General features: G+C 39.7%; 1 protein-coding gene across 4 annotated transcripts in view; it reads left to right on the top strand.

The window, feature by feature from the left end:
* LOC149313753 (rap guanine nucleotide exchange factor 4) overlaps positions 1–26,057 on the top strand; it is a 196,436-nt gene that overhangs the window by 41,730 nt on the left and 128,649 nt on the right. The window contains exon 1 of one of the 4 annotated variants that reach the window (XM_089519742.1): positions 22,369–22,640. The exons of the other annotated variants lie outside the window; for them this stretch is intronic. The gene's annotated coding sequence lies outside the window, so the exon portion shown is untranslated. Of the gene's footprint in view, positions 1–22,368; positions 22,641–26,057 lie in introns of those variants that run through there. 4 annotated transcript variants of the gene reach the window in all.

The following is a 26,057-nucleotide window of genomic DNA, read 5'->3' as shown; positions in this document are numbered from 1 at the left end:
AATGTTAACATTTCCAAACTTGGGGACTGTAGGTTTTATACTAGGAATTGGGTGATCTTTTTCATATTTATTGCTGCATTTTCTTGGGAGTAACAAGTTGACCACATGTCATCAGTAAATTGGGGCTGCAGACAGTGGTAAACCAAGTCCCTGAAATGGGCTCTTCTATTTGCTACCTGGTTTCCCTCTTTCTCTGACATTTCCTTTTCCTTGGCCTTCCTGTGTAATGAACTTCTGCATTAGAGAAAGATTGTTCTTGCAGCAGCTGAACTGATTGTTTGCATAGGCTAATAAATTAGGTTGAAGTCTTCATGTGATGATCAGCTTCGAATCCTTAGATTTTTATTCTCCTTTATAGCCCTTTGAAAGATACTTATTTTACGTGGAGTTCCATAGAAGTGACTCACGGTCTGCTGGCGCTAGTCTTTGCTCCGCGAGGGAGTCGCAGCATACAAACCGCGCGACTCCCTCGCGGAGCAAAAAAGAAGCTCCAAAATGGAGCTTCTTCCTGCAGCGCTGTTATGACGTCACGAGACACCCATGGCGCACTCGCGACGTCATAACCGCCGTGACCCGTCTGGACGCTATGCATCCAAGATGTAAACATGGCGGCGGCCGTGTGGAACGGCCGCTGCCATTTGTCACGGACTGAGTCCGTGATAGGGAAAGGGGCATCTAGAAGAGACGCCCCCTTTTTAAAATGGGACGTCCTGAGGACGTCCGAAATGGCTGTCTATAACCCGCCTATGTCTATCATTTAGTGTCAAGCTGTAAAGCAATTTGTAGCCTTACAAATAGATATTGGGCAACTTGTGGCCTTCCAGATATTATTGAACAGCAACTCCCATTATTCCTTGCTAGCATTGCCAGTGTTGATGGACATATGTTGCCCATTTCAGCTGTAAGATTAACAGTGTCCCAGAATCAGATATTTATCATAATCAGTCAAGTGGTGGTCGGTTTTAGGGAAGTAATTTGGTATATAAGTGACAAAGTATCTGAGAGCATCTTAGACCCCTGCAGAAGGAAACAGACCTTAACTATAATAGCTTGACCAATGTTTGGCCTGGAGAAGAGAAGGTTAAGGGGTGATATGATAGCCCTGTTTAAATACTTGAAGGGATGTCATATTGAGGAGGGAGCAAGCTTGTTTTCTGCTGCTCCAGAGACGAGGACCCGGAGCAATGGATGCAAGCTGCAGGAAAAGAGATTCCACCTCAACATTAGGAGCAATTTCCTGACAGTAAGGGCTGTTCGACAGTGGAACACACTTCCTCGGAGTGTAGTGGAGTCTCCTTCCTTAGAGGTCTTTAAACAGAGGCTGGATGGCCATCTGTCAGGGATGCTTTGATTTAGATTTCCTGCATGGCAGGGGGTTGGACTGGAGCCCTTGTAGTCTCTTCCAACTCTATGATTCTATTTTATGGTAAGGATGGGGAAGAGGATGCCATTTGGCTTCAAACATATGTGGAAAGCACTTGATTGACAAATTTTCTTTTTAAAATGTCACTATGCAGTGTGAATATGTGGCATTATCACAACAATATCTTTTTATTGTTTTGGTGTTTTATTTGGTTCACTATGCCTGAATACAATGTCAAAAGGGGTTCTACCTTTACCGATGAACCATGTTGTTATTACTATGCATAGGAATTGTCAGAGTTTAACATCTGCTTAAAGAATTTAACCAACTAATGTTGTGGATGAAAGTGGCTTAGTGTGAAGGTATGAGGAGAAGTCAGATAGGAACCTTGAGTTTAAAATCCATACCTGTGTCTGATCCAATTCTCTGTTGTTCTACTTTTTCAGCTGCTTTTAAAATGCCTCAGTTTCTCTTGCCTCCTCCCTCTTTCACTATTTGCTGTCACTTTCCTTCGAGAGCTACAAAGTTCAAATAGCAAAACTAGTTTGTACTCAGTGAACTCACCAGGGGAGAGAAGACGGGAGGGGGCAGAATCCTGCACTTCCCAACAGTTCGAGGCAAAAGCAAACTACTGCAGCCTCTCCTAGCTTGTATTTTCTCCCTCACTAGTAACTTTTGCCATGCTAACCACACTCTGATGTTGCTTGGCCAGATGTGTCCTTGTTTTCGTCTGTGAAACGTTGGAGGGTAGGACATTTTTCCTCCTCCTTGAACAATCAAAAGGAATTACTTCTTTCTTGCTAATTTATTTTCACAGTAAATTTGTATCTGGCTTTAGACTAGAGCCCCCAAAGTGGCTCAGATCATTCATAAAATACAGTAGGAGCAAACATGTAACAAGTCTGGAGCAACCATACAGCAGAGTGAGTTAGGCACCTCTCTTACCAGAGGTGTGTGAGGAGGGGAACAGCAGTGAGTTGCTGAATGCCAGAGCCATGCCTGCCAGAACCGCTTGCCCCACACTCCTCAGAGTGCTGTTCCATCACCAGTGCCAATGTAAGATTTACCTACCAGTGTGGCATGTTTCTGTACTTGGATGGAGAACCACCATTATGTCTGCTGCCCTGAGTTCGGTCTGTTTCTTTGACTGCTAATCTCCCTGGCTTGATTCTTTTGCAAGGCAAAGTTAGTCTCCTATTGGCAAATTATGCTTTCCCATTGTATTAAAACCAGCCAACTATGATTCCTCCTAAACATTTTTTTATATATAGCTAGTTCCTTCTCCTGCAGCAGTTACTCATTTTTAATATTCAATCAAGACATCCAATGTTATCCTTTTGGCACCCATTTCTAACAAAACTGGCTATTTCTCCCCTCCCTTGTGTCAGATGACTACTTTTCTTCAAATAACGCCCTGTCCAAGAACATCTGCACAGTCACAGATCATGTTCTTCCTTAGAGACATCTAGTTTTACACAGGCAGCTGTTGCAGAAGGTTGGAAAAGATGAAACCAGTGGTTAAGGGTGAAGAGGTCTGATTCCCTTATCTCCAAACCCAGGAGCTCTAAAAGGTGAGCCCTGATCTCTGTGTTGAATTTACATTTTTATTCTTTTTTAAAAACAAAAATTCAGAACCCCCAAATTAATACTATAGTAGGTTTTGAAATTGGCTTCAAAGGAAAACAAGTGTAAACAGTATAATGGATTCAGTATGTGAACAACTCTTCTACTACGCACTATGGCACGTCACAAGACCATCCCTCCCACATCTTACTAGTGGGTTTTAAAAAAACAAAACAGAAAGGATGAAAGAAATATGTTTATTTGTTCATGTTGTAGGATGGTAAAGAAGCATTGCTCACAGTGTGTCCTTGTTTTATCCTTTGACTGGGTTGTAAAATTGCAGACAGGAAGGGAGTGAATTTGGCTGACAGATTACTTATTTTTAGAGTACTTTCCTATTGCTGTGTATGCTGAACTTCCCGAGATGACAACAGAAGAACAAACAGTTTTTTCTCCTAGGGAATAAAATAAGAACTTAGTGCAATTAGGAGGATGGGTAGGAAGTTGTATACAAACATAGCACCCAGGAGTGAAATATTTCCCAATGCATAACTGAGAAAGCATTATTTGGAAAGAGACCGCAAGAGGAGCTCTGCAGGGTCTGATTCTGTTTGACTAGGTATAGTAGCCATGAACAAACTGTTTTAATGAGCAGTACTTTATCAGATCTACTCTGGATTATGTGACTCTCTCATACCAAAAATTAATTTCCGAGCCACTGTTCAGAAAGAAAAACAAAACCTAAGTCTTTATAGCAACATGTTTAAGAAAACAAATTATACAGTACTGGAACTGTTATATAATGTTACATAATATAAAATGTGTTCTATTTTGAAGGATTAGGAAGACTTTTTAAAAAAACTAAAATAAGATTAAAGACCTTAATTCAAATATTCTTCAGACTGTTTTTTTTAAAAATATACATCAGTTTTAAAGAGAGAGGCATCTAATGCCAACAGAGTGTGTGCATGTGTGTGTGAGAAGGGGGGGGAGAGAACTGTCTTTGTAGCTCAAGAAATAGATTAAAAAACTAATTTTAATAAGCTATTTTTGATATTTGCTTGAACAAGTACTAGGTACCTAGACTGATTTATAATAAAGAGATAAAAAAAGGTTACAAGGGAGTTTAATGTTGCACCTGTTGTTACTGTGATCAAGAAATGCTGTGTTTAGAATTGATTTAAAAGAGACGTCAGGTAGAACTCAAGTTAAGCTTGTTTAAGTCCTATTGATTTCAAAGGATAGTTACTAATGTACATAATTTATCATATTGAAATGTATGAGACAATAGTACTTTTGACTGCATTGTTGTGCTCAGTGTAGGCTAACTAACTACATTGACGATGTATATATTTTGCTGTTTGAGGAGCAGTAAAAATGCTATATCTCCAGGCTCTAATTTGCTTACTTATTTGGTTCATTTCAAATGTAGAATGTCAGAAATGTTTTACACCTTATCTGAGAAATTAAATTTAAGAAAGAAAATGTTGCAGTACAAATGCCATAGAAACACTGGATTCTAGGTCTAGTCATTCAAAATATTAGGATGATTTGTGGGATATTGTTCTATTATACAATAATAAACACGAGAATTTTTTTTATAATTCAGTGATTTCTCTATGTTCTGTATAGATATAAAACCAAAATTTTAATAAATTGAGGAATAGTTTGTTTTATTGTATGGCCATGTAATTTTATACAATAAAGTACTTGGAGACCCAAAGATATACTAAATTCATAAATGGTATGCAGCTCTCGTATAGCAATATCAATAATAACCATTTTAAAAAAAAGAACAAGAACTTGAAATTTTCTGTGACCACCTACGGTCATCTTCCTTGCAGACTGCTCTGATTCATCTTGTCCAATATGGCTTTATTGGCTAAATGCAGACAAAACACAACAGTTTGTTCTAACACAGTAAATTGATTACATTCAGCAAAATTTCTGCAGCTATTATAATGTGATTACAGTATGCTAGAAAGAAGGGAATGGTAGAGGAAGAGTTGCTATCTTTTTCATTTTCATGAAATGCATCAAAACATAAAGTTTTGATATTTATTTTTTTTGGACTCCAGCTCCAAATATCAGTCAGTGTGGGCTGCAATTTGAGTTTCCCAGGGTGTTAACCCTTTTAAAGGGAAACAAAAATAAGCAAGTATAAAAAGTCAAACCTGTCAGAGTCTAGCTTTCACTATCAATACAGCAGAGGTGTGGGTCAGATTATATTTTAATTTGCTTTCCTAAAAATAAAGATTAATTCAAAGGAACAACAAACACTTAAGTTTGTAGTTTAAAAACAAATAATAATGGCTTTAATAAATATATACATAACAAAACTAAAACCTAATCTAGCTAAAGATAGTTATATATAGCAGGAAAATTTATATATTGCCAGGCTAGAGACACATACCAACTATAAGATTAACAGTTTGAATCTTGAGATAGAGACAGTTAGTCTTAAAGAGAGAGGGACCTAAATAGGAAACTCTTATCTATATAATCAGGGGAAAGAGAAATAATACAATAATTCTTAATACAAGCCTCTTGTCCCTTCATGACATTTGGTGGGATGTTTTGAAATATTGTTTAAACCATAGTTACTCTACTAATTTGGGGAAATTGTTTGGGCAGTGCATGACAGTGTTGCATTGTAGGAATGTTGAAAGCCATTAAATAGAAATTTGTGCATGCAGTTCACTTATTTAAATGTGAGATGAGTTGAGGGAGCCAAATATGTTACTTTAACATGTAGTAAATGCAGATTTTGCAGAACACAAAAGAGGATTGCGAAGCAGCTATGTTTTTTATAATATCAAGAAGGAGACTTTTCAGTAATAATAATAATGCACAAATTTAGTACTCTTGACATAGATCTACAAAAATCAATTGTTGCTATAGCAAAATGATATGGAGTGTGGGGCACTTGGCCCTCCATTTGATTCATGTCTTTTGTTTTCTGTACCTTTCACCATTCAGATTTGTAGTTTTAATAGGCACTGCTCTGTTTGGATCAGTGCTTCTATGGAGTTAAAAATCTGCTGTAGTTCATCAGATTTTGGATGCTGCAGAAATTGTAAAAGGAAAGAGTAAAATTCTTCATGCCTAACACAATAGTGTTTGAGGAATTTAGCTTGCTACATATGATCAACTTCTGTATAATAAATGTACACCATTGCACACACAGATCTCGTTTTGATGTTGTCCCCCATAACAGCACCACGTTCTGATTCATTTTAAAACTTAGTTTGAAGTTTTGTGCCATAAACTCATGCAGAGACATTCATCCAGCCATGTTTTTAAAAAGTGCTAAGCAACAACATGGCTATTCTTCTCAGTGCCCACAACCCGCCCTTTCAAGGATCTTTAGTGCTGCTCCAGATGATTTTTGCCCTGCAATTCCCATCAGCCCTAGTTAGATTAGCTGGTGGTGAGGGATGATGGAGCTGTAGTCCAACATCTGGAGGGCCAGAGGTTGCCTATTCCTGATTTCATAGGTTTTAAAATGTTCTTTGGAGACAGGGTCTTCAGCATCACCATAGAGTGATAACCAGAGATTAGTGAGTAAATCTTCCTTCTTTCTGTGGGGAAAGACCATCAGGTTGTTAATTCTCAGCGTTAATGCTCAGCTGGAACATTCCAGCATTGAACATAGATAGATAGATAGATAGATAGATAGATAGATAGATAGATAGATAGCTGGATTTGCTCCCAGTTTTAGTTTAAAGATTTAGAGGACTTATCAAAGGTGCTAAACCTATTTTGGAGGTTCAACACCTTAGAAAATATTTTAAACACTCAGTACTGAGACCTAGACCAGACTTAATACAGTGGACCTTTGTTATACGCTGGGGTTTGGTTCCAAGATCCCCCGTGTATAACAAAATCCGTGGATGCTCCTCAAATCCCATTAAATATAATGACATAGCAAAATGGTGTCCCTTTAAAAAATGGAAAATCAAGGTATGATATTTGAACTTTATACTTTTTTTGAATATTTTCAAACCGTGTATGCTTGAATTCGTGTATAAGACATCCATGTATAAGAAGGACTGACTGTACCTTACTATCATGGAAGCCACCAGCTGCCACAGGAAGGAAAACCTGTTTTACTTGAGCATTCAGAAAGGGAGTCATCCAAATAGAGTGAAGTGTACACAGATCCCATTCACTTAAATAAGATCTTTACATAGTATTTATAACAGGATCTCAGCCAGGAGCATTTCTAAGGGGTACGGGCCACATCTGGTGACATTTGTGAGAAGGGATTGCCTTCCAGTGTGTTTTGCTGTGCCTCTCCAGGGGTAGACTGGGGCTTCTGGAGACTGCAGGTCCTTGGAAGGACCCAGTCCACCAGCCAGGAGTGGCAAGGAAGATGGCTGGGACACTGTTTAAATGCCACAGTGAACTTCCAGAGACCACTTTTTTGCTGAATGGTGCCTGGACCTGTTCAGGAGTTTTGAACAAGGCAGGTAGACTGGAATGGCCTGGGACACAGACGGTCCCTTCTGGTTTCCTGATTCACCTCCTTGTCAGCAGCAAGGATTCCAGCCTCTCTTCCTCAGTGCCCTGATCTGTGGGACCATTGGTCTGATTCCTTGTGTTTCCAGCCCATGAGTTACTGCACTGGGGTGACACCAACCCTCATAAATGCATTGCTCACAACTATTAGATGCAAGCCAGCTCTTATATCTTGGCACATGGTGCAACCTTAGTTAGATTTCAGGGTTGTTCTCTTCTTTGTAAAAAGTGACACAACTCAGTCATATTTATCATTAAAGCCAAAGCAATTATAATTTTTTAAAAAAGAGACAGGTATACTCAATAAACAGCAAATGTAGCTATATCTGTATTGACCTCTCTTGAAATGCTTTCCCTTTGACAGTTACTGTCACAGCCTAGTTCTTGTTACACATAAATCATGCAAAATAACCCAGACTGCAGCCCAGTCCAGATGTCCTAGCCAAACAGCAATTTGGTTACTGAGTCTGTGCCTTTGGCATATCCTTTAATTCCCTCCCTGTCTCTCAGTATTTTATTTATTTGTTCTAAAAACTTTATACTGCCTTTCAATATAACTATTTTCATTGCAGCTTACACAGTCGAAAGAAGAATGGGTATCAATACAGCTAAACTGCATGTCAGAGGATTGCATAGTTCTTTTGGAACGCACTGTAAAATTACACCTTCTATATTTTCCTTTTGATCTACTTTTATATAACTGGTTTCAAAACTACTTGCTAGGAAGCCATGTGAAGGGACCTTTGGTTGCAGAACTAAACTGTTCAGATACTGGAGAGAATGTTATGAATGTTTTTAGTGACAGATATGCATTGAACTTATTTGATCGTTTATATTTCAGAGCTGTGCTTTCAGGGCCTTTCCCACATGATCAATTAATGTGGCTCCATGTTTTGAAGTGGTATTTCTGATCTAGTTTGGAGGCAAACAGTGGTAAACATAGTTTTCTCAAATCAGACATTATGCTGAACTTGTTTCCGCAGGCCAGGAAGTTAGCGGGAAGAACTGAGGTGAAGGGAGGAAAAAGGTCAGGGGAGTGTAGGGAACCAGATGAGGCATGGGCCCCAAAGGGAAAATCATGATTTAGCTGTGACCAGGCCAATCTGCTTTTGTTGTTGTTTTCTTCCAAAACACATGAGAGTGAGAAAGAAACAAATTTAGGGGAACCTGGAAAGGAAAAGTGACAGAGATGTGCGATACTTAATACTTTCACTGCTCACTGAATCCACTTCTCTCCAAGAAAACATAGCCAGTTTTCCCCTCCATCCAAATTTCCTGATGCAGATTTGCAAGGTAAAACATGAATATACAACCTTGAATGTGAAAAGCAATGCATTTGTGACCGTGTCTGTGTCTGCGAGCTCTCTCTCTCTCTCACGCACACACACGATCACACATACACTGCTTTCCACATTCAGAGAGGGAGGGAGAGAGTTGGGGTAAAATTCAGAGAAGAATCAGTGGGAAGAGAAGGTTAAGTGTTGTCTTTTTTTTTTTTTTTTTGCTTCTTTTCTGAGCCAGTATGTTTGTATGTCTGTATTGTGTATGTTTGCATCTCTCACTCTCTCATTGCCTCTCAAAATAGCTTTCTGGCAAGAAAACAACTACCCTTGTTTAGACACCACAACCTTATCATAAAAAGGACTGCCTACTCTTCTTATTCATTCAGTTGCTCTTCTGAAATGACTTTGCAGCAAAGGGGCAGGCTGTGGTGTTTTTGTTAGACGGGTTCATATCTAAGGTGAAGCTGAGCCTGAAGAAATTCATTTCCAGCTTCTAATAAATTGTCAGCCATGATGTTCAGCCTGGACAGCTCCCACCAGACAAAAAATAAGATTCTGCCAGGAATCCAGGAATTCTACAGAGAAACAGCAACTGTATAAACTCAGCAGCAATTGCAATAAAAAGTACATTTGTCCAATTTATCAGAAGGGTCAGGAAGAAGGCAACAAAATTCCCTGGGGAATCCAGCAAATCCCACAGGCTTCCCTTTAGCTGTTCAGCTTAATCTGTTAAGGATATTTTGGTTTTGACCAATCATGCAGAGCTCTTCAAGGTGCACCCTGTGCTGAATTTTTAATTAAAATGTAGAGCTTAGAGAGAGATCCAAATAGAAATCCTACTTCTAGGGCTCCCTGTGGTATCCAGGCTAAGCCTAGTTGTTTCAAATCAAACAATATCCGCTAGGATTTTTTTTCCAGAGACAATACAAATGGACCAAATAAAGGTTTTAAACAGCTCAGCATTAAACAAAATTTAAAATTCAGCACAGTCAGCTTAGCATTATCTTTCAGCCCCTTGAGGGCTCATTTGGCCTGCTCTGTACAGAGAGTGAAATGTGATGGTGTCCAGAGGTGGCAGAGTGGATTTAAATAACCTTACAGCATTTGTGAAGGGATGCCATCTTAAAAATCCTTCCTGTGTTTTTTTTAAAAAAGAATAATTTATTATATGAAGAAGAAAGGATCAAACCTAGGCTACTTCTGGCTGTGCTAGTTTTCTACCTGCAGGGAGTTTACTTTTTTTAAAACATAGCTGGAGTGTTCAACACCAGAACCTTCTCCTCCACTGCAGTGAAAGTACAGCTTATTCTAGTATCTTGGAATTCTGCCATGTTCAGCTGATTATGGGCATCAGTCCTTAGACAGAGGGGAATCTGAAATCATAATCCAAACCAGCACAGTATAGCAACCCAAAATATAACAACGTTAGTGGGCATGTGCTTCTTCTCTCCCCCCCCCCCCCCATCTTTCTGTCTCAGTCTGTTTTTCTGTGCACAAATGTGCAAAAATGTATTAACTATGTTTCTTTGCAAAATGTAGTTAAAAACATATATTCCTACTTTCTAAACTAGTTCTAGAGCTTCAACTGCACTACAAAAATAATACAGTTTGACACTGCTTTAACAGCCACAGAATTCAGGAACTGTAGTTTATATTTAGCCTTGTCTGTCAGAGGGTTCTGCTGCCACTTTTTGTTGTTGTTAATGGTCTTCAAGTTGAGCCCAACCCATGGTGACCCTTTATATGAGGGTTCCCCAAGACTCATGGCTGTGGCTTCTCTGATTGAGTCTATCCATCTGGTATATGGTCTTCCTCTTTCCATTGTAGTTTTTTTCTGTTGAGTCCTTTCTTCCCATGATATGGCCAAAATACGTCAACTTCAGTTTGCTTCCAGGGAGAGTTTGGGCCTCATCTGTTCCAGGGCCCATTTCTGGCTGAATCTTTCCTTATCAAAATTTTAGTTTTTAAACAAACGTTTATTTTCAAGTGAAACATCCACTTTGGGGTGGGAGGTGGACTTGAATATTTGTTAGATTTGATTCCCAGTGATTGGGCGGCATATAAATAAATCCTATTATTATTATTATTATTATTATTAAAATAGTGAATTGGATAATGTGGTACTGGGATAGAATTTCACTGCTATTCTGAGAATAGCACAGTAAAGCTGACATTGCTGGAATTTGAATACAGGAATTTGAATGCAAAAGAGGTCATTTCAGGGTATGAAATGTCTTTCAGTTATTGTTGGGCTATTATCTTCCTTCTGGACCCCTTGTAAATTTTGCTTCCACAGAAAATTAATTTGGGGGGCTGTTTTGCCATTAGACAGAGTGAGACAGCCACACCAGGCAGAAGATTTGAGTTGTCATAAAAGGATAAGAAAATTATTATTTAAATTTATACCATATTACTATATATACTCATGTATAAGTCTAGACATTTTAGTCAAAAAGACCCGAACCAACCTATCCATGGGTCACTGTAATACAGTAATGCATATAATTTAACTCTTATGAAAAAGGAACCATTTCCTGGTGAAAGGCAAGAGTGTAATCTGCTCTGGAAGCATTGACTCCCTTCTACTCTCTCATCCATCCAGCGTGAACACAGTTAGGCCTGCTGGAATTTTGTAAGTTCTTTGGCATTGTTTTCCTTTGTTTTATCCTTTGTTACATGCCCCTAAATTTTATCTTGGACCTCTTCATGGGTCATATCAAAATCCATAAATTTGGCCACAAAACCTGACCTCGACTTTTACATGAGATCGACTTATAGTAAGGTATATACAGTGCGCCCTTGCTTTATGCAGGGGATCCATTCCAGACTCCCTCACATAAAGCAAATACTGCCTATGCTCGAGCCCCATTTAAATGAATGGGACTCGTGCACGCAGCGGCACGGTATGATGCAGGCGCTCTATATATGGTACTTTTGTTGACAAGGAGGCGGAGATATGCATTGGTTATTTTCTGGAGTACTATACACCAAAACATGCACAAATAGGGGTGAATCATTGGCTGCTTGGGCTCATGCAGTAAAATGTCCTGAGCATTTTGGGACAGGAAAGGAAGAGGAGGAGGAGGAGGATGGCAGCGGGGAGGGAGGGAGGGAGGGAGGGAGGGAGGGAGGGAGGGAGGGAGGAGAGGAATTCCTCAATTCCTGAATCAGGGCTGCTCAGCTGCCTCAGCGTTGCCTGCTGCTCTGGGGGTCTCTTCCTGGCTCCTCTCCTCCCTCCCTTCATCCCCGCTGCCTTCCTCCTCCTCCTCATCTTCCTTTACTGGCCTCTAGAGTTGAAGTGGAGCCAGAGCAAGCAGGCCCCAGGCCGGCTTGAAAGAGAGCCAGCGGGGAAGGAGTTGGAGGAGAGAAAGACAGAGCGCTGCTGCTGCCACTGCTGCAAGTCACACTCTCTCAGCCAGAGGGAGAAGGAGGAGGAGGCGGCAGAGGAAGGCCCAGGGACACTCTGGCTAGGCTCCCTGCCAGTGAGGCTGCTGAGGCGGGTAGAGAATAGGATCATGGGGACTGTAGTGTATTTCTTACAAAGGCAATCCAAGGCTGATTGAGACATGCATTTCAAAACAGACAAAAGTAGATTGACTGCGAATTTGGAGTAGAACAGGATTTATAACTTCAATAGTTTACTGAATTTAACTATTTTTGGGATGCCTCATGATTGCATTCAGATTGAGGCTGGATTGTGTTCGACGTCGTTTGATAGTCTCATGCAAAATAACGTGAAATCCCATGATTGATTGCGGATTGACCCTGGGATACACTTCCAATTTTCCCTTCGTGAAAAAGTCCTTAGTTTGATTGGCTGACAGATCACAAAACCCAGTGACTTTAATCATGGTTTGGTGTTATGTGTGAACTGAGTCTGGGAAAGAGAAGGGGGCAAATTACAGTTGTGACAGGATTCAGGAAGAGAGAGTATAGCCTTTGGATGATTTTCTTCAGCTGCATCTGTTTTAACTTTAGTAAGCTGCTGTGAGTCCCAGACTGGAGAAAAGGTGACATACAAATAACAACAGTTACAATATGAGATGCTTCAGTAAATGGAAGGGACTGATCTTTCATTCCACATGAATACACTAAAATGGCACTTTCCTGGGTTTTGGCTGTATTTTTTTCATGCTTGATAGATGGGGAAAAGGGGCCCACTCATTAATTAATATTCAGTGTCTGCTACCCACAATGAGCCCTTTGAATATGTTAAAAATAAGTATTGTAAAGCACAAATGACATGATGAAGGCAGAGCAACCTTAAGTTTTCACACTGTTTTTTTTTTTTAAAACATCAGGTACTGTAATTTTGAAAATACAGTAAAACACAAGTATGTAAAACTCTCTGCTACTATGAGCAGAATATGACTGGCACACTGACATGAGGAAGATGAGAGAAAATGAAATCTTTTGTTCTTTAGGTCCTATGCTACTGTCTTTGCCTCAAAGGCTGATTAAAGGTTAATGCAAGCCATCTCCAATCTGTTGCCTTTTTGATGTGTTGGACTATGACCACAATCACCCCAATCTAACAAAGCCATCAGGTGTGCTGGTTGGAATACTTGTAATGGGAATTGTGATTCAACATGGATGCTGAAAACTGGGCTACATATACAAATGCACATAGATACTTTTTCTGTTTTTCCTGCACTTGGATAATGTAGCTCCTTTCTCTGAATCTATTGACAGAGCATAAAATTTAAATTTGTCATAAGGAAGTATGTTTCTTTTGCTTGGCTGACAGTTTCTCCACTTAATTTATCTCCAAAGAAGCTTCTCTTGACTCTCAGTAGAATTTAAGACTGCAGCTCATTATAAAACTGTTTTCCTATGTACCTCCTTCAGTCTGCCACTTTCTTCATTCCTTTGAAGTTTACAGCAATGTGCTACTACTATTTTAGGTTTCTCCATTCATTAAAAGATATCATGAAGCCCAATCCAGTAATTTACCCCCCTCCCCAATTGTATAAGGCTCACCCACACCTCCATTTGCATCCCCTTCACCTAGCACTGTAGCCTCCCACCCATTGGGAGCTGGACTTTGTTCAGTACAGATTTTTCTGTGCTTGGATAGATTTAGAACCCTGATTTTTCAGTCCTATTAATGGCATGGTGAGCCTGCTTGGCTACAGATTACAGAACTTTTTTGTTGCTGTTGTTAATTGCCTTTGAGTTGCCTTCTACCCATGGCGACCCTATGTATGAGAGACCTCCAAGTCACGCTATTCTCAGTCTCTCTGCTCAGCCCTGCAGACTTATGGCTGTGGCTTCTCTGATTGAGGCTATCTATTTGAAATGTGGTCTTCCTCTTTTCCTGTTGCCCTCCACTTTGCCAAGCATTATAGTCTTTTCTAAATAGTCCTTTCTTCTCATGATATGGCCAAAATACAACAACTTCAGTTATCTTTGCTTCCAGGGAGAGTTTGGGCCTGATTGATTCTAGGACCCATCCATTGGTCTTTTTAGCAGTCCACGATATTATCAGAAGTTTTCTCCAGCACTACATCTCAAATGGCTTGATTTTTTCCCCTATCAACTTTCTTCACTGTCCAGCTTTCATAAACATACATAGAAATGGGAAATACAATGACATTGGCAATACTAGCTTTGGTATTTAATGATATATCTTTACACTTCAGGATCTTGTCTAGTTCCTTCATAGCTGCCCTTCCATGTCCTAGTCTTCTTCTAATTTCTTGGTTGCAGTCTTGGCTCTGATTGATGATTGAGCTCAAGTATGGAAAATATTGAACTATATCTCTTTCATTGACCTCAACTGTAAAATTATGTAGATTGTCTGGGTTTGCCATTGTCATCCTTTGAGGTTGAGAGAGTTTGACTTGCCCAAGGTCACCCAGTGGGTTTCAATAGCTGAACCAGGATTTGAACCCCGGTCTCCTAGTGTCTAATCCAACACTCAAACCATTATACCATGCTGGCTTTTCCATATCTCTGATATTTTCTGCTACTATTATTGTGTCATCTGTACGAGCAAAAAACTACTAAATAGGGCTTCCATTATTAATCTGGAATTTTCATCAAATAACCTTGAAATGTTCTATTTTGTTCAAATTTTTCTTGTGGGTAAGCAGAGTAAAGGATGTTTCCAGTGTGATTTCTTTCACAGCAGCAACTTATAATACACCACTTCACCACACATTAAGTGTGGCACTTTCACGCTTACACAGAGGGCTTCGTGAAATACACAGACAGCAAAGCATTGTGGCCACTTGACCAGGTTACCAGCAGAGCACACCACATGTAACCCTCTAGTATACAGGGGCCTTTGGTATCTGCTTGGGTTTGGTTCAAGCCTGTCCCCTGGACAGCAAAAAATGAAGATGCTCAGGTCCCATTATATACAATGGCATAGTAAAAATATGTCCTTACATAACATGACAAAATCAAGGTTTGCATTCAGGATTTTTCTTTTTGAATATTTTCAGGCCATGAATGGTTGAATCGGTGGATGTTGATTCCATGGAAATGGAGGGCTAACTGTACTCCTTCAAAACGTAGGAGAGTTTTCAGAATCCTTTTATAGTGGTATAACAGGAACATTTTCATTCCATACTCTTTGTTCAGAAGGCACTCCAGCTAATCTCAAAACAAGCATTTTACATTGCAGTGGTTAAATGCCAGTACTGCAGCCACAAGGTTGTGAGTTCAGTCCCAGAGGGCTCCAGGTTGACTCAGCCTTCTAACTTTTCATAGGTCTGTAAAATGCATACCGAGCTTGTTGGGGGCAGTTGATTTACACATTGTAAATCACTTACAGACTCCTGAGAACACTATTAAGGTATAGAAATGCAAATGTTATTGTTATTGCTACATCCTATTTGTGTGTGTGTTTCTGTATTTAAGAGGTCCGCAGATTCTAAACAATGAGACCTAATTGTAAAATATGTGTACGAATTTGTGCTAATAAAAATAATTAATGCCTGAGGTAGGTCTGTTTGAATGATTAAAAATTACAAGATCATGTGTGGAAACTCTGGTGAGAATCATATAGTTTTAGTCATGTCACATGAGGAATAGTCTCAAAGCAGGCAATGTAAATACTAGCAAAATTTCAGATTGTAATGGAGTTCCCTTTGCCTTCCTTTATGCTCTCACTATGAATAATGCTGTAAATCTTTAAAAAGTGGAAGGGGTTATGACAATTTGAATGGGATGCAGAATACTTTGGAATGAAAGTTTAGCATCTTTAGTATTATTATGCCACTCTAATGCCATAACTTTCCCCAGAGCATCCTGGGCTTTACAGTTCAATGAAAAGAGTTTTCCCCCTCTGCTAGACAGCAAGACTCCCTTCTTCCCCTATCTTCTGCTTGTTTTTGTAGCATCATCTACATCCGGACCACAATGCCTTCAGAAGTGTAAACAGGGGGACTGTATTTAGCAGCATCTGTGTAGCAACCATTATATATCCTCTAGCCCTATGTAGCTCTCTTCAGCTATGACTACGACTTCCTTTCAAAAGCTGCTAATGTTTATAGATTTGCAACAGCGTGTCATGACAGGTGGCAAGGATAGCATGGTGCTCTATTCCATACTGCAGCCTTGACCCATGGCGCTTACACTAAAGGAGGAGTCACTAAACAATGTTTACATTATTATTGCTAATGGAATGGAAATGAATGAGGAGAACATCATTAAGGAAAGAGGAGGTTTACTTCAGTTTTGATTGTAGCAATTCACAGCTAACTCTCACGCTTGTGCACGTACACAGTCCAAGAACGCTAGCACTTTACCACTGGCTTGTTGCCAAAGGCTGGTGCGACACCTTAGAATGTCCCTATTGCTATAACAGGCACCATGTGTTACATAGACACAATCAGCTCTCAACTGTTGTGATAGCCTCTAAAAATAAATCATTAATTAATTACTTCATGCAGGGCATTATCACACCTTATTTCAGGGCAGTGTGCAGCACAAACAACCCCCTCCACTTTCAGACGTAACTTGAAAGCACATTGAGCATGTCATCTAAACACAAGAGCTAGAATGGAATACCCCTGGGAGATGCCCATCTGAGCTGTTTTTAACAAACATCCAAAGAAGCAAAGTCTATCATCTTCCAGTCAGTCTATTCCAGCATCAGAGGTGGAAGTTTTTACTAATACAATGCACTCTTCTTATCTGTGGGCTTGCCATCCACTGATGTGAGCTTCCCATTGTTTGTAATGAAGGCTGGTACTGGGGGTCTTGTTCTGTGCTGTAGGTGGGCCCTCAACAGTGGAGTCTGTAACATGACAGTCAGTCTAGGAATAACTGCTGGCTTGCATGTAATCATTCCCTGTAACTTAATGGAACCAAGAAAAGCCATCCAACACCACTCTTAGATGAAAGAGAAAACAAAACTTGTTTTGCACAAGACTGCCTTGGAGTGTACCTGATCCATGATCATGAAACTGCAGGGACCTATGCATGCAAAAGCATGGCTGTAAGAATCAGAAATGCAGGAATGAGGAGCTAATGAAGTGCCAATGTAATCCCCATAATTTAAATTGTTGTTTTGGCCATTATGGACAAACCCTAAGGCAGGTGCTGAATTTATAGGATGGGAGCCACTTTGGGCAGAAATGCAGGAAAATAAATAAATAGGTAAATTCCTTACAGTAGCATTTCTGCTATGTGTTTGCATTGACAGCCATACCTCAGTTAACAAAGAAGCTCCTTTTTGCAAAATAATGAAAACATTTATTTAGAACACCCTTTTCGCAAGCCTTCCCCCCTTTTCTTCCTTGTCCTTCTGTCTGTCTGGAAGTAAACAATGCAATAAAGCTTCAGCAGAGAAAGAATTTTCTAGCACGCATAGTGGTTTGAGTGTTGGACTATGAGTCTGGAGACCAGTGTTCGATTCCCCACTCAATCTTGAAACCCACTGGATGACCTTGGGCAAGTCACACTCTCTCAGCTTTCAAGGTTGGCAATGGCAAACCCTCTCTGAACAAATCCTGCCAAGAAAACCCCATGATAGGGTTGCCTTAGGGTTGCCAAAAGTCAGAGATGACTTGAAGGCACACACACACACACACACACACACACACACAAAGGGGGGGGGGAGAATGGGATTCTACTCTAGCCAATCCTACAGTGTGTGTCTGCCCCAAACAGGCAAAGTAAACAGAAGTTGCCTCCAGAATCCCTAACTTGAGTATGTAGCAGCAGAACAGAGAGAAAACAAAGAGAAAAGGGTAGAAAAGATAAGCCTGCCTCACTCACTAGCAACTCACATAATGTTAAAGAACCATAGATTTCTAAGTTTGGCCAACAAAGTGAAAATCATAAGAAAAGCAGATGCTAGTGAAAGGGGGGGGGGGGGGAGGGGGACCCTGGATGCATTTTGGAAAAGACGTTCAACTAGTCTCTAGAAGATTCACAGTGTTTTTGTTTATGTACATCTATGTAAAGCCTTACTGACCAGGTTGTTTCATTTCACATGTGCATATAAGTAACAACAATGACAACAATAGATGTTTTAGATAAAAGGTTGGCTGAAACACACTGAAGTATTCATTTTTTTGTGGTTCCTATTCTTTCCATGTTATTTCTACCACTGATACCAAATTCTCTGTTAAACAAGTAATACTCAGGAATACATCTTCTTTATTAACTCAGGTATACCTGTATTTTGTATTTTGCTTAGCAGTTTATGATTGCATCCAAAGTTATAACTGTTTAACAGCATCTATAGAATAATCAAATGGTCAGATCCTTGCTCTGGTGCCTCATTGGATGCATGGAACTTGGACATAGGAAATGTGTTCAGTTTAGCATAGAATCTGTTGCATTATCATTTACATACAGTATTTTACATTTAAATTTCCAAACTGTTTTTCATTGTTTGCAGCTTTCTTTTATAGTTTACCCTGTAGATCCCCAAAAAGAGGTACGCTGACTTGAAGAGGGTTTTTGAATTTTGATTGAGGGGTGTGTGAGATAAGGGTAAAGGCTGTATGTGGCCCTCCTGGTGTCTACATTGGTAGCACTTCTCTAGGTTTTGGGACAGGGGCTTTCCCAGTGTTACCTTGAGATGGCACTAGTTCAGCCTCAGCTGTTTTGCAGGCAAAACATCTACTTTACCACTGAGCTACTGGCCTTTTTGTTGCAGCACAGAACAAGTTCATATAGTGTGTTTGCTGGGATGAAGGAGGCTAAATTACACCAGGTAGGAGTAGTATGCATCTCTCTTGCACAACAGGTTGTGAGCCAAGGCATTTGTAATTTCACACTTCTCCCTTATTACTTGTAATTTTGTTTTTGGTGTAGTCATGCTGATCCCGTGTATTTTATTTAAATCCTCAATAAAATTCAAGTTAAAGGGGTTAAAACGGGAGCAACTGAATATAGTCAGATTTAACGATGAGAGTGATTTTTTTTCCCCCTGAGGAGGTGCTGGGTATCATTATACTTCTGGATGGAGCACTGCAAAGAGATGGAGGTGTTGGCAGAAATCTGAGAGGACTTTAAGAGAGTGAATAAACTAATGAGATTGTCTGGCTAAATTCCAGATTGGGAGGGAGCGTGGGATGAGTAAGGGTGATTTTAGATAAGCCTGGGTTTTTTCAGACAATGAAAAAAAAATTTCTGGGTTGAATTTTTATTATTCAGATGCCTTTCATGTAGTTTCCTTTGGGAGAGATGCTTCTTTGGTTCCTCTAAATCAGACAAAGGAACCAGCAGCATAGCTAGATGCCAAATTTTCTTGCCTGAGAGACAATGCAAGGTATTTGATTTAACCCAAAAGGCTGATTTTTGGGAGAAATTGGTTTGTTTTTTACCTGAATGACACATTACAGTCAGCCCTCCCTATCCACAGATTCTGCATCCATGGATTCTACCATCCCCAGCTTGAAAAATATTCTATATTCTATAAACAAACAAATCTAAAAGCAAACCTTGATTTCGCCATTTTACATAAGGGACACCATTTTACTTTCCCACTGTAAACAGTGAGACTTGAGCATCCACTGATTTTGGTATCCATGGTGGGCCCTGTAACCAAACTCCAGTGGAGGATACTGGGAGCCCTATCATACAGAGTATTTGATCAGAATCACTCTGAAGAAGGAACTGCCTTTACAAAACACTTTGGACATAATAAATGATTTGATTCAAAGACTTAGCCATGTTAGTCTGGAAAATCAGTATGTAAAGGGATTTTGTAACAGCCCATGCCTCTGAGGAAGTGGGTTCAAGTTTATAAAAGCCCATGCTACCATTTTTTCTCTTTTAGTTAGTCCCTTTGCATAAAAAAATGCAAGATCCCTTTGCATAAAAATTATTTGGGTACTTTAAGAATAGTTTCTATATTTCTTTCTTCTTCAGAGATGACAGAAAGGGAGATAATACTCTGTTATATTAAAATAAGGGCTAGTTGCCTTTAGCCACTTCAGAAAATGCTTAATATCAAAGCTTTTACTACTTCAAATATGCATGATAGAGAGCATTGGCCAGCAGGTTGTTTTGGCTGGTTTGATAAGTCTTTGATGTGCTAAACACTTTTGGATAATACTCAGCCCCCATTTAAGAGGCCTAGGGATTGAATATTCATTTGATACCCCCCACCCTTCCCATCACACTCTGTATTAAGACCATTTTTTTCTCACTTGGAAAAATAATTCCCCTGTTGCTAAGATGTGGGAGTAGCAGATTCTGTTTCCACAATGTGAAGTCTGATTGGTAATGCACTAAACATCACCTATAATTTATTATTTATTTGATATTTCTAAGATCTGTTTCATTTAGTTATTTCATGGCAAACAGCCATTACCACCCAGCATTCCCCTATTGATGGACACTCCCCTATGATGAGGTGGCAGACTAGGACTTTGTAAAAGAAGCTTGCTAGGACTGTACTTACAACTAATGTTCAAAGTTTTTCATTTTTAATAAGACAGTTACTTTCGCCTGTATCAATTTATGACAAACTTGGTGGTGTGGATAAGGCTTATATAGAGCTGAGCTTTCTCACCCTTGTTTAGAAAGCTTGGGCTCCAAAGTAATCAACAGGCAAGCTAGAAAAATGGATCTCATAGGAATCATTAAGCATATGCTCTGAAGTTCCTGCTATATTAAATCCTGTCTTCAAAGGGATTGTAAAACAATGAGATCTTCTTTGCTTGCAGCCGTTACAGATCCCATGACACTTTAGTTGCAAGAGCCAAAATTATCCCCCCGTTATTGCATGACCAGTCTCTGTTTGTATAACTACCCTATGCCTACTGTAACATCTCCCTTGAAATCTCTGTTGCTTACACTATTTGGTTGTAGTGGGGTGGAGGGGGCAGAAAATTGCTCATCATAGATAGCCGCTGAACTATATGGAATGAAGGTGCTGTCGTCCAAGGGCCTAGGAATGTAATTATTCTGAACATTTATAACATTTCTTTCTGCTTTGGTGACAAAGGTGCTTAATCTTTTTTTTTTATTATTGGTATGTGGAGAAGTTAAAACATTAACTGAAAATACCCACAAACAGGAATACTCCATATCATCCCTGGGAAGAGGTCTGTTTGGTAATTCTGTGCACTGTACATATTTTTATGCAAAATTACTACTTGTAGTAATCATGGCAGCACAAATCTTCTTAACTGTTCAACATCTGCGAATAAGTTTCCAGCACTGATGAGAGATTAAATTATAACTCACCTCAAATGGACCTTGTGCAGGTTTATTTCCATAGGCTTAAGGCTACTAGCAGTTGTCAGTCAGGAAGAGTGGTGGGCATCAAACTAGGGAGAAATCTATTATGAAATGATCTGGACGGTGGGCAAACTTCAGGCTGCTCAAATTTTTATTGAATAAATGCTCAGGGGCATTTTCTGTTTTCTTGAGTGTTTGGGAGGCTTATGAAAATTTAAACTGTTTTTTAATCTCATGGTCTCTTGCCCGAAAACATCATGAATAAAATATGGTTTCTTATTGCTAAGACACTCCTTGATTACTGGAAGGCCTAGAACAACATTGCAAAGGTTTATTCAAGTTTGTCTTTCGCTAATAAGTGCCACAAAGCTGTTGACATCTTCTGAGGCAAAGTGTAAAAACATCAGTCTTAACATGAACGGTTTACAAAATGTTTTTACAATGTCAACATGCAAAACATAAAAAGAAGCACAGATTTGAGTTAGAGTGGGAGAGCTAGATACATGTTATAATGTAATTGAATAAAGCTTGGTTATGAGCATGAATGCATGGCCACTAATGGATGTTAAATAAATTAAAGGCTGACCCACTTTGTATTTGGTTTCCCAAAATGTTATTACTTTGAGTAAAACAGTAAAATTTACATGTGGTATGTCCATGACCAGTGGGCTGAAATTACAAAATACCCACTTTTTCTTGATGCAGATTGTTTGCCTGACAGCGTCTGATTCAGCTAAATACATTTCAGAAGAATAAATTGCAAACAGACCTTTGAACTATAGCAGTCTCATCTTGCAGAAGGCCACCTATTGTGGCAGCACTTCCCAGCAGGGAAATTGGAGGGGATAGTCAATACAGTGTAATTTCTTGTATGTGTAGCTGCCTAGCAATTGTTTCATTGATGTGTGTGTGTGTGTGTGGAGAGAGAGAGAGAGAGAGAGAGAGAGAGAGAGAGAGAGAGAGAAAGAGAATCTATGCTGCATTTGCTGTATAATTTGGATTGCCAATGACAGAGCAGAGCCTATCGCTTAAAGAAAGGTAGAATGCAGAGGCAGAAACATTAGTGCTAATCTGCTGCAGAAAGACCAGATAAATCAGCTGGGCTTGCCTCTCATACATCACTAAGGGAGAAGCTGAGTGCAACTTGACCATGTGCCTGAACAGTCACATCACTGAGAAGATCGCAGTATGGATACAAAATCTAAAATGTACCCGTAAGGCTGCTTGCTGGGTTGAACTGATGAGAACACTACAGTGTAAGTTTTAAGATTTCTTATCAACTGTTTGGGGGATGATATTTTTAAAAACAAAATTTTGCTCTTTTCAGTTTTGGAAAAAACAGATGACACATTTGAGTGAATGCCATGCAGCTATATAACTGACATTGCGTTACTAATTAATGGGAGTTGTCCCTTTTAACATTTGTCTGTCCTTAACCCCAGGAGTTTGGGCATTGTATATTAGCTCTTTCATGCTTTGAATTAAAGAGGGGAAACACTAGAGAAGCAATCATTATGGCACACCATTTTTTAAAACTTTCAAATATTGCACTTTTGTTGCTTTTGGTATTAAAACATTGATAATAAAAGTATGTTGTGTGTGACTATTTGTAAAATACAGTATAGACAGTGATTTTCCTAAAGTTTTTTTTTTTAATGTGATTAGCTGTTTCATTTATTATCATTCCTGCCTCTGCAAAAGAGGGAAAAGGGAGAAATGACACAGGGACTGAATAAGCAATGATTACCAGAATAAAAACTGCATTCAGAAAGTTCTTTAAACAAATCTGATTCAAGAATGCCACCAGATAATCATATTTACAATGTGATTCTATATATATATTTACTCAGAAATAGATCCCACTGCTAGGTAAATATGTATAGGATTGCAGTCTAAATCACTGAATAGTATGCATCAAGTATATTTGAAATTGCACAGATGGTTGTTTGAACAACAAAAACCTGATAACAGTTTTCAGAACAACCTGCTTGGATAAGGTGTGGACATGGCCAAAAGGATATATTTTGCAGATTCAGAGAGAGCAGTTTTAATACAAGATACACATTTGAACCTTAAATACTGAAATATAATCAGCAAATGGCCATTATCATGGTAGGAAAGGTGGTGATGACAGTGGTGGAAGACATGCCTCGTCATGGTATGAACTCTCTGGGGATACCCCACTCCTATTTGTGGTAATTTTTTTTTTTTTTTTGTGAGATTTGGTAAACATGACATAATTAGGGATAATGTATCAATAGAGATAGTTTGTATAGATAAAGGGAATTCTACTGTTTCATCAGTCATGAAGATTCTGGCTTGATATGTACATAACTTCCTTCAGGTTCATCTGTCCAGTGTCCAAAGTAGCTCCAAGGATCTCTGTCTTGCAGGGTTGTTGCAACCAAGAATGTTTCTCAGTAGCGCGCACCTTGTCACTTACTGCCTTGACATGGCACTAACAGTTTATAAGCGACTTGTAAATTTATAATGACTGGTAACAATTTCTGTTATTGAAAATATGTGAAAGAGAAAATGTGTGGGTTGGAGGTGGGGGTAACATGAGGCTGATTATGTCTGGGATCAGGTACTCCAGTAACGTGGTCAAGGCACTTTATTTTCTGTAATACTGTTACCCATGCTGCTCCATATAAATTTTGGTATAAATGATAGCCCTTAATGACCCCTAGATGAACTCTCATAGCCTGTCCACCATTGCCAGCAAGGCATGAGGACATGTACACACACCCCTGAGGGGCACCCACATCATCATATGTAGGGAGTCACATAAGAGGATTATCATAGGAGCAGGAAGAGCAAATGTTTGCCTTGCCTGAGGCTCTTACTCCCTCCCAGGGTCTGTTGTCCGAGCAGCTTAAGACCACTAAGACAATCAGACAGGGACATCCAGGTGAAAAGAAAGTAATTAAACACCTTTGTTCTCACCATCAAGCACCTTTGCCAGAAGCAAGATTTTGCCTATAAATATCATCAGATTTGCCTGTTCACGGGGCCAGTCTGGATTTCAGGGGGAAGCTCTGTCCCCTTGAACCCTGACTGGGCTCCTGACTCTTGACTCCTGGCCAGTCATTCCATGGCTGAGCCTCATGCCATCAGCATCATATTCCATTTGGATTCCTGGAGGGAATCCACATTCTGGTATGTATAACCCCAGTGATGCCTAAAATCCTATTCCATGCTAACCTATGCTTTTCCTGAGCCTTGTATGTGTGTGTGTGTATGCTAGTGAATCGTATGTGTTTTCCCCCATTATAAATAAATTGGTTATTAATTCTAGAAGTCTGTCTCAGCTCTATTTATTGGAATCCCCTGGTCTACTCCATATACACAATGGGAGACGATTCTGCAAGGGCCGTCGTAGCAGGCCCTCCTCTTGCAATATTTGAGCTAATAACAATAATAATAAAATTCCCCTAATCGGACCCTTAGCTACAATACTGAGTCAGTTTTTTTTAAACTGCAGTTCCCACAGTCCCTTACTAGTTACTGTTTTGGCTAAGGTTGATGGGAGATTTAGGCCCCAAATACCTGAAGGACCAGAGTTGTTCACCCCTAGTTTAGAAGAAACTGCTTGTTTGCTATCAGCTGCTCTGTGTTACGAAGTGTACTGAAATCTTTAAGCCTGGGTGACTGAAGGACCTAATGGTTTTCTACCTGGCCTTGTATAATTGTTCTTTGTGACCTGACTTTTCATTTTGGTATTCAGTGATCCAAGAACTCACCTTCTTGGATCAGGAAGGCTGGCAACTTTGGTCTGTATCTTGGACTGACTGAAGACATTCTCTGTATAGTTACACTTCTGCAAACACTCCCAATCTCTTGACTTTTCGCTCCCTCCAAATTTATAATATGACTTTATACAATTTCCCCTCCATTTTTGTGAACTTCAGATCTGTGGCCCTCACTTACTCATGAGGACCAAACAGAGGGGATTAAAATGGGGTGCATGCCTGAGGCACATGCACCCATAGTCACTCACAGGCACGCATCCCCATTCAAACCTATGAGGCTTGAATATCTGCAAGTTTTTGTTTTCGTGGAGAGGCTAGCGAGTTTCAAGTAAAAACAAGTGTTGGAGGATACTGTAAAGTGTACTGTAAAGGCTTACCTTCTTTTGCTTGGTAGAATGACCCCCCTGAAACATTGTAGACACATATTCTTCTCACTAGAAGCGTCTGTAGTAGCAGACTGTGGACAAGAGCCAATATCATCTTGCTCTTCCCTTACTGTGAATGGGTGTGCTAGGAAATGGTCTTTAAACTACCTTAAAATGAGGGGTTGTGGTTGCCATACAACTTCTCTGAGATGAGAAATTGGTAAGCCATGTGACAGAAATGCTGCTTCCAAGCCTTTTCCCAGGGGGAAGTGGCTTATAATGCTAAATGTGGAAGAATGAGAAGCTAAGTTAGTCCCCCCCCTTCAGTGCCCCCTCCAATGAATTTTGGGACTCTGAGATAAGGGTTCCTAATTTATAGACCAGATAACACAAATACTGTCCAGTGTATAACACCTTTACATGGCTTAATGTAAAATAAGACAGAGCTCCTGCACCTTTAATTAAAAAATTAGACCTGCTGAAATTCTCTCTTCTGTACAACTGTTGAACCTGTAGGAATCTGCTGTTTATTTCTGCATCTGGCTACCATGAATGT

The sequence above is a fragment of the Sceloporus occidentalis genome, unplaced genomic scaffold (assembly GCF_023333645.1).
Source record: "Sceloporus occidentalis isolate IW3139 unplaced genomic scaffold, rSceOcc1.0.p SCAF_4, whole genome shotgun sequence".
Lineage (NCBI taxonomy): Eukaryota > Metazoa > Chordata > Lepidosauria > Squamata > Phrynosomatidae > Sceloporus > Sceloporus occidentalis.
This window is presented reverse-complemented; position numbering and strand designations above follow the sequence as displayed.